General features: G+C 47.4%; 1 protein-coding gene across 1 annotated transcript in view; it reads right to left on the bottom strand.

Annotated features, from left to right (window-relative positions):
• The window catches only part of LOC142291656 (S-adenosyl-L-methionine-dependent tRNA 4-demethylwyosine synthase TYW1-like), a 293,905-nt gene that overhangs the window by 140,768 nt on the left and 140,520 nt on the right, over positions 1 to 12,617 (bottom strand). The window lies entirely within an intron of this gene.

The raw sequence follows: 12,617 nt of genomic DNA, 5'->3' as shown, positions 1-12,617 counted from the left end.
TACGTTATTCTGCTTTCAGATTAGGTGGCAAAAATCTGGTGACAGATTCCTTTTAACAAGAACCTGTAACCAGGTTTTTGTAACCTAAAGTACAGACATGGCTCTAATGGCGCTGTTAAGGCCACTTTACACACAGCAACATCGCTAGCAATGTCGCTGCCGATCGCACCCGCCCCCATCGTTTGTGCGTCACGGGCAAATCGCTGCCCGTGGCGCACAATATTGTTAGTCCCAGTCACACATACTTACCTGCCTAGCGACATCGCTGTGGCCGGCAAACTGCCTCCTTTCTAAGGGGGCGGTTCGTTCGGCGTCACAGCGGCGTCACTTATCGGCCGCCCAATAGAAGCGGAGCGGCGGCGATGAGCGGGACGTAACATCCCGCCCACCTCCTTCCTTCCGTATTGCGGGCGGCCGCAGGTACGGTGATGTTCCTCGTTCCTGCTGTGTCACACGTAGTGATGTGTGCTGCCGCAGGAACGACGAACAACCTGCGTCCTGCAGCAGCAACGATAATCGGGAAAGGAACGACGTGTCAACGATCAACTATTAAGGGCCATTTACACGCTGCGACATCGCAAACGATATATTGTCAGGGTCACGGTGTTTGTGACGCACATCCGGCGTCGTTAGCGACATTGCAGCGTGTGACAGGCAGGAGCGACCTTAAAGGATCGCAAAAGAGACAAAAATCGTTGGTATAGGAGAGGTCGTTCGTTTACCAAAAATTGTTGTCTCGTACGTAGCGAGGTTGTTCCTCGTTCCTGCGGCGTCACACATCACTGTTTGTGACACCGCAGGAGCGACAATCATCTCCTTACCTCCGTCCACCGGCAATGAGGAAGGAGGTGGGCAGCATGTTCCGGACGCTGATCTCCGCCCCTCCTCTGCTATTGGACGGCAGTCTTGTGACGTCGTTGTGACGCCGAACGCACCTCCCCCTTGAAGGAGGGATTGTTCAACGGGCACAGCGACGTCGCAGAACAGGTATGTGGGTGTGACACTGCCGTAGCGATAATGCTCGCTACGGCAGCGATCACCACCTATCGCACCAACGACGGGGTCGGGTGCTAACGCTCGCAACATCGATCAAAATTACTTACCTAAAGGGAACTTTACACGCTGCGGCATCACGATTGCTAGTGATGCCGCAGCGTGTAAAGTTCCCTTTAGGTAAGTAATTTTGATCGTTAACGGTCGTTCGTGCGTTTCACACGCAACAACGTCGCTAACGAGGCCGGATGTGCGTCACAAATTCCGTGATCCCAATGACATCTCGTTAGCGATGTCGTCGCGTGTAAAGCAGCCTTAATACTGATTACATTCATACCTTTGACATCAACTGGGAGGAGAAGACCCAGTGTACAGTCTGGCCCCAGTGCAACAAAATCTTATTAGCAGAAAACTTCACATAGTGATAAAGAAGCACAAAGGGGATTTCTTCACGCCAGGTATCAATGTAATCAGTATTACAGCGCTATTACAGCTATGTCTTTACATTACAAAATCCTGATGACAGGTTAAAGACTCTTAAACATGAGTGGGTAGATAAGCCATTCAACACCTAGCAGTACAGCAATGGTTACTGGTCTGTAGTTAGATGCTTTTCAGGCAGCACTCAGGACTACTGGTTCTCCTTAGGGAGATCAAGATGATAGAGAAAGTATTAAATACTAAAGTCCCTGGAAAAAAGAAAATATTCATCATAACTTTTTAACTAAAACTTTCAATGTCAATTATTGTGCCCAATATGCTTTACAGAATGCCCATGTACAAATAATATATGGCTGATTGTCCAACATATTACTGATGAACCATAAATTGGGACTTGCAATGTTTAGGGTTCATTTTTTCACAAATTTCTATTCTCCTGCAGTATGATCTGAGCTTTTTGAATCCTCCCCGCCATGTGAACGCTAGAGCCCCCAATATTTCTAAGCTGTGGTTACCCAAGTTTCAGCCCCTGCAGCAGACTGACTGCGTTCTCTCTATACAGTGCAAGTGAAGAAGGCAATCAACCAAGAGCGGGAGAAATCGTAGCGTCTATGACCGGGTTTGCTCACATCTACATATAAAAAAATCAGTCTGATTTTCATGCAGTAAAGTTGGAGTAGTGAAATCAGTTTAGTATTCCATAGGTCATGCGAGTGCTATAATACGTAATTGTTTTCTCTTCTAGCATCAGTATGTCATCAGTATGTCATCAGTATGACATCAGTATGACATCAGTATGACATCAGTATGACATGCATTTTTTTTTTCTCAGCAACTTTTATTCTACAATCAGTAGTGTCCCATGCTACAGAGTGGTAATGTAGCCATAAAAAACGGATGGCATATGGATGATGTGTGTTCAGTCCATTTTTTTCACACCCATTGACTTACATTGGAGAGTCTCGGCTGTTTTACACAAACATACTCAGCATGCTGTGATTTCTTCCTCATTCCGAAAACAGTGAAGGCTGGTTTCACACATCCGGTTTTTCGCCGGTTTGCAGAATTCGGCAGAATCCAGTACAGTGTGATACAGTACAATGGCAGCGCTGTAAATTCCGGGTCGCATGATCCAGTCATATGACAGCATGTTACCGGAGCTTGTCATGCTGCCATTGTACTGTAAACACTGTACTGGAGTGCGCCGAATACGGAAAACCGGCGAAAAGCCGGATGTGTAAAATTAGCCTAAGGAAAAACTATCAGATGAACACTGCCTTATTGTTTAACATTGGTGTGAGTGTAATGCGATTTTTTTTTTTATCAGATTGCACTATGTATATTTATACTCAGATGTGAGCACACCCTTAGGCCCCCTTCACACGTCTGTGAAAATCACACACGTGTCAAAGGTGTGTTTTCCCCTCCGTGACCCGTGTTTATGGCACTACGTGTGTTCTCCGTGTGTTATCCGTTATAACACACGGAGAACTGGAACTTTCTACTCACCTGTCCCTGGCGTCGCTGTCCGTGGTGCTGAACTTCGGTCTCTAGCCCTGCCGACTCCCCGCTGCTGCTGCTTCCGGCCGCAGTGAAGTGAATATTAAATGAGCATAATAAGCGGCGGTTGGAAGCAAGTGACAGCAGCGGCAGACACAGGAGGGCAGGAGAAGGTGAGTAAAGATTTGTTATTTTTTTCTCTGACACGTGAGTTTTCTCCGGCACGTGTCACACGGGACCGCATCCACACTACATCCGTGTGGTCCTTATGCGGGCCGTGTGACAACCAGGCTGCCGGAGAAAAATAGACATGCCTCCGTATGAAGCACACAGGATCACGTGTGCTCCACACAGAGGCACGGGCCAATGGCTAAACACGTGCGTGCACATATACCCATTGATTTTAATGGGTTTACTTGTGCCCGTATCTCTGGTACATCGGGCACGGACCTAGCACGTACCGGAGACACGTGTGTGTGTGATGGGGGCCTTAAAGGGGTTTTCATATTGCCATTAATGTGTACTGCTACAAAGTGCTTGTAAAAACGTAGGATTTTTAATTCTTTAATGTACAGCTCACTGCCTAGGTTACTGACCCCCGCTTTCACAGCTCCAGTCGTCAGGGCCTGCTCCCGCCACCCTGAAGCTGGACGAACAGCTGGAGCGTCAATGCCCACACGTTTCTCCCATGCTGCAGAGAAAAACAAGTCTGTGCTTGTGTTATGGGAAAATGCGCCGTTCAGGCTTGCAGTGAAACTATACCGCTTCATCCGAAGTGTCAATCTTCAGGAACACACTACCCCGGTGGCAAACAAGAAGCTAGGAGGCAGAGGAGCGGATTGCTCCTGAAGAAGGCAGATAACACAAACCCTTTAAACCAGTATGTTTATGGTGTGTTAATACTGCATTTTAAAAGAATTAGATCTTGAAGTGTGGCATTATTAAACTGTTGACTTGCTCCAAGCTTTATATGCAGCAAAGCTTACTAAGTAAACACATTTATCCTCTAGCAAACACACCGACAATAACCAACGGGTTTAGCATATTTAATTAGGTGCAATGATGCCACACAGATGATTTTAAACCAGTTTAGATTTCGCTGCTTGGGCATCTCTAGATATGAATGTGGGGAAAAGTATATTCTGTGGGCAGATCAATATATCCGAAAATGGTCTGAGGACTGGTCTTTATTTACCCTTTATATTATGTACTTTTTACTATAAATGTGTAAAAAATGAAGGTGAGCATAAATGTTAGATTAGGTTGGAGTAGCTCTGAAATAAAGATGCCAAAGTCAATAAAGATCTTTCACTGTTCTCCTGCTCTGTGACAAATTCAATTGGCAGTTGGTGCTCATAAGTTCTATGGAGAACTGTAGCTGCTGCTTTGTAAGAACTGCCTCTAACGCCTTCTCTTATTCCCCCATAGAATTTATCACAGATCACGGGGGTGACAGGTGAGGGCGCGCACATCACGGGGGTGACAGGTGAGGGCGCGCACATCACGGGGGTGACAGGTGAGGGCGCGCACATCACGGGGGTGACAGGTGAGGGCGCGCACATCACGGGAGTGACAGGTGAGGGCGCGCACATCACGGGGGTGACAGGTGAGGGCGCGCACATCACGGGGGGTGACAGGTGAGGGCGCGCACATCACGGGGGTGACAGGTGAGGGCGCGCACATCACGGGGGTGACAGGTGAGGGCGCGCACATCACGGGGGTGACAGGTGAGGGCGCGCACATCACGGGGGTGACAGGTGAGGGCGCGCACATCACGGGGGTGACAGGTGAGGGCGCGCACATCACGGGGGTGACAGGTGAGGGCGCGCACATCACGGGGGTGACAGGTGAGGGCGCGCACATCACGGGGGTGACAGGTGAGGGCGCGCACATCACGGGGGTGACAGGTGAGGGCGCGCACATCACGGGGGTGACAGGTGAGGGAGCGCACATCACGGGGGTGACAGGTGAGGGAGCGCACATCACGGGGGTGACAGGTGAGGGAGCGCACATCACGGGGGTGACAGGTGAGGGAGCGCACATCACGGGGGTGACAGGTGAGGGAGCGCACATCACTGGGGTGACAGGTGAGGGAGCGCACATCACGGGGGTGACAGGTGAGGGAGCGCACATCACGGGGGTGACAGGTGAGGGAGCGCACATCACGGGGGTGACAGGTGAGGGAGCGCACATCACGGGGGTGACAGGTGAGGGAGCGCACATCACGGGGGTGACAGGTGAGGGAGCGCACATCACGGGGGTGACAGGTGAGGGAGCGCACATCACGGGGGTGACAGGTGAGGGAGCGCACATCACGGGGGTGACAGGTGAGGGAGCGCACATCACGGGGGTGACAGGTGAGGGAGCGCACATCACGGGGGTGACAGGTGAGGGAGCGCACATCACGGGGGTGACAGGTGAGGGAGCGCACATCACGGGGGTGACAGGTGAGGGAGCGCACATCACGGGGGTGACAGGTGAGGGAGCGCACATCACGGGGGTGACAGGTGAGGGAGCGCACATCACGGGGGTGACAGGTGAGGGAGCGCACATCACGGGGGTGACAGGTGAGGGAGCGCACATCACGGGGGTGACAGGTGAGGGAGCGCACATCACGGGGGTGACAGGTGAGGGAGCGCACATCACGGGGGTGACAGGTGAGGGAGCGCACATCACGGGGGTGACAGGTGAGGGAGCGCACATCACGGGGGTGACAGGTGAGGGAGCGCACATCACGGGGGTGACAGGTGAGGGAGCGCACATCACGGGGGTGACAGGTGAGGGAGCGCACATCACGGGGGTGACAGGTGAGGGAGCGCACATCACGGGGGTGACAGGTGAGGGAGCGCACATCACGGGGGTGACAGGTGAGGGAGCGCACATCACGGGGGTGACAGGTGAGGGAGCGCACATCACGGGGGTGACAGGTGAGGGAGCGCACATCACGGGGGTGACAGGTGAGGGAGCGCACATCACGGGGGTGACAGGTGAGGGAGCGCACATCACGGGGGTGACAGGTGAGGGAGCGCACATCACGGGGGTGACAGGTGAGGGAGCGCACATCACGGGGGTGACAGGTGAGGGAGCACACATCACGGGGGAGACAGGTGAGGGAGCACACATCACGGGGGAGACAGGTGAGGGAGCACACATCACGGGGGTGACAGGTGAGGGAGCACACATCACGGGGGTGACACGGGAGGGAGCACACATCACGGGGGTGACACGGGAGGGAGCACACATCACGGGGGTGACAGGGGAGGGAGCACACATCACGGGGGTGACAGGGGAGGGAGCACACATCACGGGGGTGACAGGTGAGGGAGCACACATCACGGGGGTGACAGGTGAGGGAGCACACATCACGGGGGTGACAGGGGAGGGAGCACACATCACGGGGGTGACAGGGGAGGGAGCACACATCACGGGGGTGACAGGTGAGGGAGCACACATCACGGGGGTGACAGGGGAGGGAGCACACATCACGGGGGTGACACGGGAGGGGGCGGGTAGCCGATCACGGGGGTGAGAGGTGGGGGGGAGCGGGCAGCACATCACGGAGGAGAGGGGGCGCGCAGCATATAACGGAGGGGAGGGCAGCACATAACGGAGAGGGGGCGCGCAGCACATAACAGAGGAGAGGAGGCGGGGCCGGGCAGCACATAACGGAGGAGAGGGGGCGGGGCCGGGCAGCACATAACGGAGGAGAGGGGGCGGGGCAGCACATAACGGAGGAGAGGGGGCGGGGCCGGGCAGCACATAAGGGAGGAGGAAGCGGGCAGCCGATTTCGAGTGGAGGGGGCTGGCAGCACCTCACGGAGGTGAGGGGACGAGGAGACGATCACGAGGGAAAGGGGCCGGGCAGCAGATCGGGGGGGGAGCGGTGACACTGTGGCAGATGGATGGAGGGCGGCGGCGGATCGTGAGGTGTGGGGGTGAGGGTGCGGGCAGCAGATACGAGGGGTGGGGGTGCAGGCAGCAGATCGGGGAGACAGGTGGCAGATCGCGGAGGGCAGCGGCGGATCGGGAGGCTTTTCGCGGGTTTCATACAGTGCAATGGCAGCGCGGCAACTTCCGGGTCCCATGCTCCGGTCACATAACAGCATGGGACCGGATCTTGTCGCCCTGCCATTGCACTGTATACACTCACTGTACTGGCGTGCTGAAGGGACGACAAGTGAAGCTGATGGGGCGGTCACCAGCAACAGGTCCACTGTGATTGGAGAGATCGGTCACAAGGCCGATCTCTCCAATCAGAGCTACTGGAGCTGGGGGAGGGTGATCCAGTGAGGTCACCCAGCTCCAGCCAATGGCCAGTGCTATAGCTGCACTGGCCAGGGCTGGATTTCAATGTTTCAGTCACTTTAAATGGCTGGAACATTACAGTGGCTGTGATTGGTTGAGTGGCGTTCGTCAGCCAATCACAGCCTCCGTAGGTCTGCAGTTTGTGTTACCCGATTGCAATCACCGGAGGCTCCGGTGCGGCGATTCCGCCATGACAGAAAGATCCGTCCTTGGTCTTTAAGGCCCAGGGCACCATGACGGATCTTTCTGTCCATGGTCGGGAAGGGGTTAAAAAAGAACTTAAAAATGCAGAAACTTCTCTCGAACCAACATATGAGACCTTCAAATCATTTAGTATTATTTCTTATAAAAAAATAACAGTCTAGATCCCAGATCTTAGGACTAAACATCTCACCTAAAACAAAAATTACCCTCAAAGGTTTTTTCCATGTGAATGAAAATAATTAATTCCCTATTTAGGCTTAGGATTTACACCCTCCTACAAGCCTCCTTGTAGCAAATTACAGAGTTATACCATAGCGAAGTGTGTGGTAAAATGGAATGACATAAGATCCATACTTTAGCTAAAGTCCTCTACTATTTACACCCTCCAGTAATACCTAAACCAAAATACATCTTACACAATTACACTCTCAAATTAATAAATTCATCTGGGCAGACAAGTGACACAAGAACGACAATACAAAATGACAAATAAGGTTTACGAATGACTTCGGCTACCAAATGTATATAATTACCACATAGCTGCCATATTAGACAAAATGAAATATTGGCAATATCAACCTTCCAAAAAATGATGGTCGTAAATCAAAAGCATCTGCTTTTGTAACGTTAAAAGAGGTTGTCCAATTAAAAAAAATGAAGACATGGATGTTTTTAAAGAAATAATAATTGACTTTTGGGTGTTTTTCCTATGAGGCCAAGAACATACCAGCAGGAAGTTGCTGACTACCTGCCTGTTCTGCCCTGCTGCTTTCTTTGACTTTGTATAAGCAAAGCAGATCTTTCTCTTCCAGTTTTCTCAGTTGACGAGGCGTCACTGTCACATCATGATGATTGACAGCTGGCTCCTCACAGTTTGACAGATGTCTCCCTGCTGCATATCAGCCTAACGTCGGCAGTGATATCCCGTTGATAGAACAGAGTATAAGAGAAGGAGCTGCTCTATTGACGTGACATTGTTGGAAGCAGAATCGCACTCTGAGACGAAAGAGGTACTCGCAGGGTGAAACTAGCAGGTAGGTAAGTTCTTAGCCCTACAGAAAAAAAAAATACAAAAGTCCCAGATAACCTCTTTAAAATAAAAAAAATGGCATATACTCCCCTTCGTGTGCCCCAGGGATCCAGCTGAGTGCTCTGGAGGTCTGTTCCTGCTCTGGAAGCGATGCCTACTCTGTTGACCACTGTGGTGGTAAGGCGACAAGAAGAATATGTCAGAGAAAATCTAATTGACATGATGCAGCGGTCCTCAAACTTTCATCAAAGACAGTGTCTAGAGCTGCCGGGGTTGGATCTACTCAGGTGCTGGAAGGTGTGTATACGCGCCCTTCTAGTCCAGCTTGCAGTGATATACGTACTCCCAAGAATAAGAACTGTCAGTACAGCAAGATACTCACTTCACCGACTCTCCTTGACACTCTTACTCCTAATCTAACTCTTTCCTATTGGCATTCGGCTGGCATTATTATAAAGAAGATTTGTATGAAGACAAAACAAATTTTATTGCTTCTCAAAACTTTATGAAAAATACTTTTTTTTTTTTTAATAAAGCAGATTTCTAGAACTTCCATCAGATTAGAACATTTCCCTCAAAGAATAGGTCTTCCTCATTGCCTCTCCTTACATTAATTCTTACGGTCTTAAATGATGCTAAACACAAAAAAACAGCAGCACTTATATTAAATCTATTCTTACCTATGCATACGTAACCAACAACTTCATACCCTTAAATAGAACAGGACTAGACTAAATCTTTCAATGACAATCAATGGGTTAACACATATATTTTTTCTCTAAAAAAAACATTGAGTGCACTAATCACCATTAATGAGAATCTATCACCAGGTTTTTGCTTTCCATTTAAAAGCATCATGATGTAGGGGCAGGGGCCCCAATTCCAGCAATGTGTCATTTACAAAGCTGCTTGCTGCAAATTTGATCAAAAACATTTTTTCCAGGCCACAAATCTACATGAGCTCTGTATGATCCCATCCACATCACTGCTTTCTGCCTATGCACGATTTACATAGAAAGCTGCTAATCATGGGGAGGCCATGGCTGGACTACTTGGCAGCAGACCAAGTAGTCCTCTAGTGATAACATCCTGCTGATAAATCAGTGATATCATAAGAAATACACTAAGCAGACCAGTAAGTGACAGTGCCGGAATCAGGATCTCTGACCCTACATTATGGTACCTTCAGATTGATTAGCAAAAAAAAAAAATAAAAAAAATGCAATTTAGATGGGTCTCTGCACAGACCCTTTTACTAAAAATGTTTCACTAGCTCTTCACAGTTACCCGAGGTAGCACTGCTATCACTGTGTGCAGATAATATCCCTCATCCATACCAAATCCTTTTCTATAACATAACTACTGCAAACATTACCTCCAAACCTCAATAATGGAAACTTGACTTTAATCCTTTCATTCGCAAAGATAATAACAACGGTAAATATTAATTGTGCGTATGAAGCCTACATAACTTTGTGTAATAAAGCAACAATAATTGATTTGTCCTTGCTTAGAAGAGGTTGTGTGCACTACTTGACAACCCTTTATTAATGCTTTCAAGGAGTTGGAAACAATAAATGGGTCCATTAATGAAGGTGGAATGTAGAAGTGGACAAACCATTTAATTGGACTTCCTCTGATGCTAAGCAAAAGTATAAACTATATTGGACCCTGCTGAAGACAACCGTAACTGCCTTGTTACACCTCCAGTGAAGCTCAGGCACAGGCTGGTCTTCCTAGGAGAACCATGATTTTGTTACATACTGTAATACTGTGGTATTGCAGTATGTAATATAAGGAATCGCATGTTCGAAAGCTGAAATCTCTTAAGAGGACAAAACTGTAAAGCGTAAATTTAAAAAAAAAATAATTAAGTTTAAAAACACATCCAAAAATAAAGAAATTAAATGAAAAAAAAAACCAAACACGTATTTGGTACCATCATGCCTCAAATAACTAGAAATAAAACACAAAAAGCCGAATTTGGTTTTCCCCCAAGGAAAATGACTTTTTTTGTTCCCCCTAAAAAAAATTTGATGACCACTATAAACAACAGAAAAAAAAAAAATGGACAAGTTTGGCATGACCACCAATGTCCTCATTTGAAAAAATCGTTTTGCCACGTCATTTTTACCAAACAATAAACGCTATAAAAACAAAACACTGAAATAACGGCTGAAATGCAATGGAATTTTTTTTTTTTATTATCATCACGCCTGGAATTTTTTTTTCCTGTTTTCCAGTACCTTGTATGGTAAAATATTTGTCATTGAAAACTACAACTCATCCTGCAGAAAAATAAGCCCTCATACGGATATGTCAATGGAAAAACAAAAGCACAAAAAATACTCTGGTGACTAAAGGGTTAAATTAAGATGCGCTATAACTGACAAAGTTTATGGACAAAAGAGAATGCAGGTGACTGTTTGGCTCTAAACTCTGCTGAGAGATTTGTTATTTCAATAATTACAGTTCTGGCCATCTATATCTATAACTAGCTGTGGTACCCGGCGTTAACCGGATAGTAACTGTCACTGTCTCTCTCCCTGTCTCTGTGTCGCTGTCTGTCCGTCTGTCTCTTTCAAGGTCTGCCTGTCTCTGTCTGTCTCCATCTCTCTGTTCCTTTACCCATCTGTCTCTTTCCCAGGTCTGTCTCTTTCCCAGGTCTGTCTCTTTCCCAGGTCTATACAAAATAGAGTCTGGCTCACTCTAGAAATAAATGGTGCCTCCGAGAAAACTAGCAATAGAGTCAAAAAATAACTCGGGCACACAGTAAAAGTAAGAGTCCGAAACAAATGATATTTTTTTGAATTTCAGTAAGCTTGTTTTATTGATGCAAAGGACCAAACAAATCTGACGTATCGGCCTTCACATATAGGCCTTCCTCAGAGATGGTCTATGATACAAATATACAGAAAGAAAAAGGAAAAATTATTACATGTACAAATATAAACATGTCATGTGAGCAGTACAGTATGAAATCATAACAGTGGCATCAACAAGCCTATAAACACCGATATTAGATTCAGAATCAGAAAAGAAAAAACAATATATCACAAAAATTCCATTAAGTGAAATGATATAGATTTGAGAAGGTTCACACTACTGGGAACGAGGGCCACCCTAACCCTGAACAAATCAGAAAACATAGGACATACCTATATGATTACGGAGAAAATATGTATTCGAGTAACTACTCAAAACGAACTCCTCATGTTCTACACGAATGCCTAAAAATAGACACATGTAAATATACTAGAACCGGCCATGAGTGAGGGGTATGAGTAAAATAGAAAGTATAGGAAACGTGGAAGATATGAAGCAAAAGGCAGCAGACGAAGAAGTCAGAGAAGGGATTGTGGAAAAATCAGTCGCGGATTATATAGAGACAAGTAAAGAGGGAACGGAAAAGAGAGAAAACATGTAACAGAACATAGGAAACGAGAAGGGGGAGGCAGACCCAGAGGAAAGAGAGCATGACAAAGGACGAGTGGAAGTAATGGAAAAGAGAGGGAAAGAAAGAGAAAACAAGCACTGCACTCTACAAATGAAATCAAATGAAAATACCTTTGTAAACATCAACAGTTGCAGTAGATTACACACCGGTAATATATAAGTAATACCGGGGGTCCGCTTATGTGGTACTATGAGAAAAAGATTTATAAATTGAAATCACTAATGGATTTCTGTCATGCTGGTATAAGGTACTAGATGTGACTACTATAGATGTAATACCTGAGCATAGGTTGCATCACTCGTGATGCAACCTATGCTCAGGTATTCAGATCACACTAAGTCTACACTTCTGATATTTACAATGGTATAGGCACCTGTTAGACTGGCAGTCTTGTGTTCACTTTATATCTTTTGATTAGATAGGTATACATCTATAGTAGTCACATCTAGTACCTTATACCAGCATGACAGAAATCCATTAGTGATTTCAATTTATAAATCTTTTTCTCATAGTACCACATAAGCGGACCCCCGGTATTACTTATATATTACCGGTGTGTAATCTACTGCAACTGTTGATGTTTACAAAGGTATTTTCATTTGATTTCATTTGTAGAGTGCAGTGCTTGTTTTCTCTTTCTTTCCCTCTCTTTTCCATTACTTCCACTCGTCCTTTGTCATGCTCTCT

Source organism: Anomaloglossus baeobatrachus, chromosome 2 (assembly GCF_048569485.1).
Source record: "Anomaloglossus baeobatrachus isolate aAnoBae1 chromosome 2, aAnoBae1.hap1, whole genome shotgun sequence".
Taxonomy (NCBI): domain Eukaryota; kingdom Metazoa; phylum Chordata; class Amphibia; order Anura; family Aromobatidae; genus Anomaloglossus; species Anomaloglossus baeobatrachus.
The sequence above is the reverse complement of the archived record's forward strand: the minus strand, read 5'-3'. Positions and strand labels throughout refer to the sequence as shown.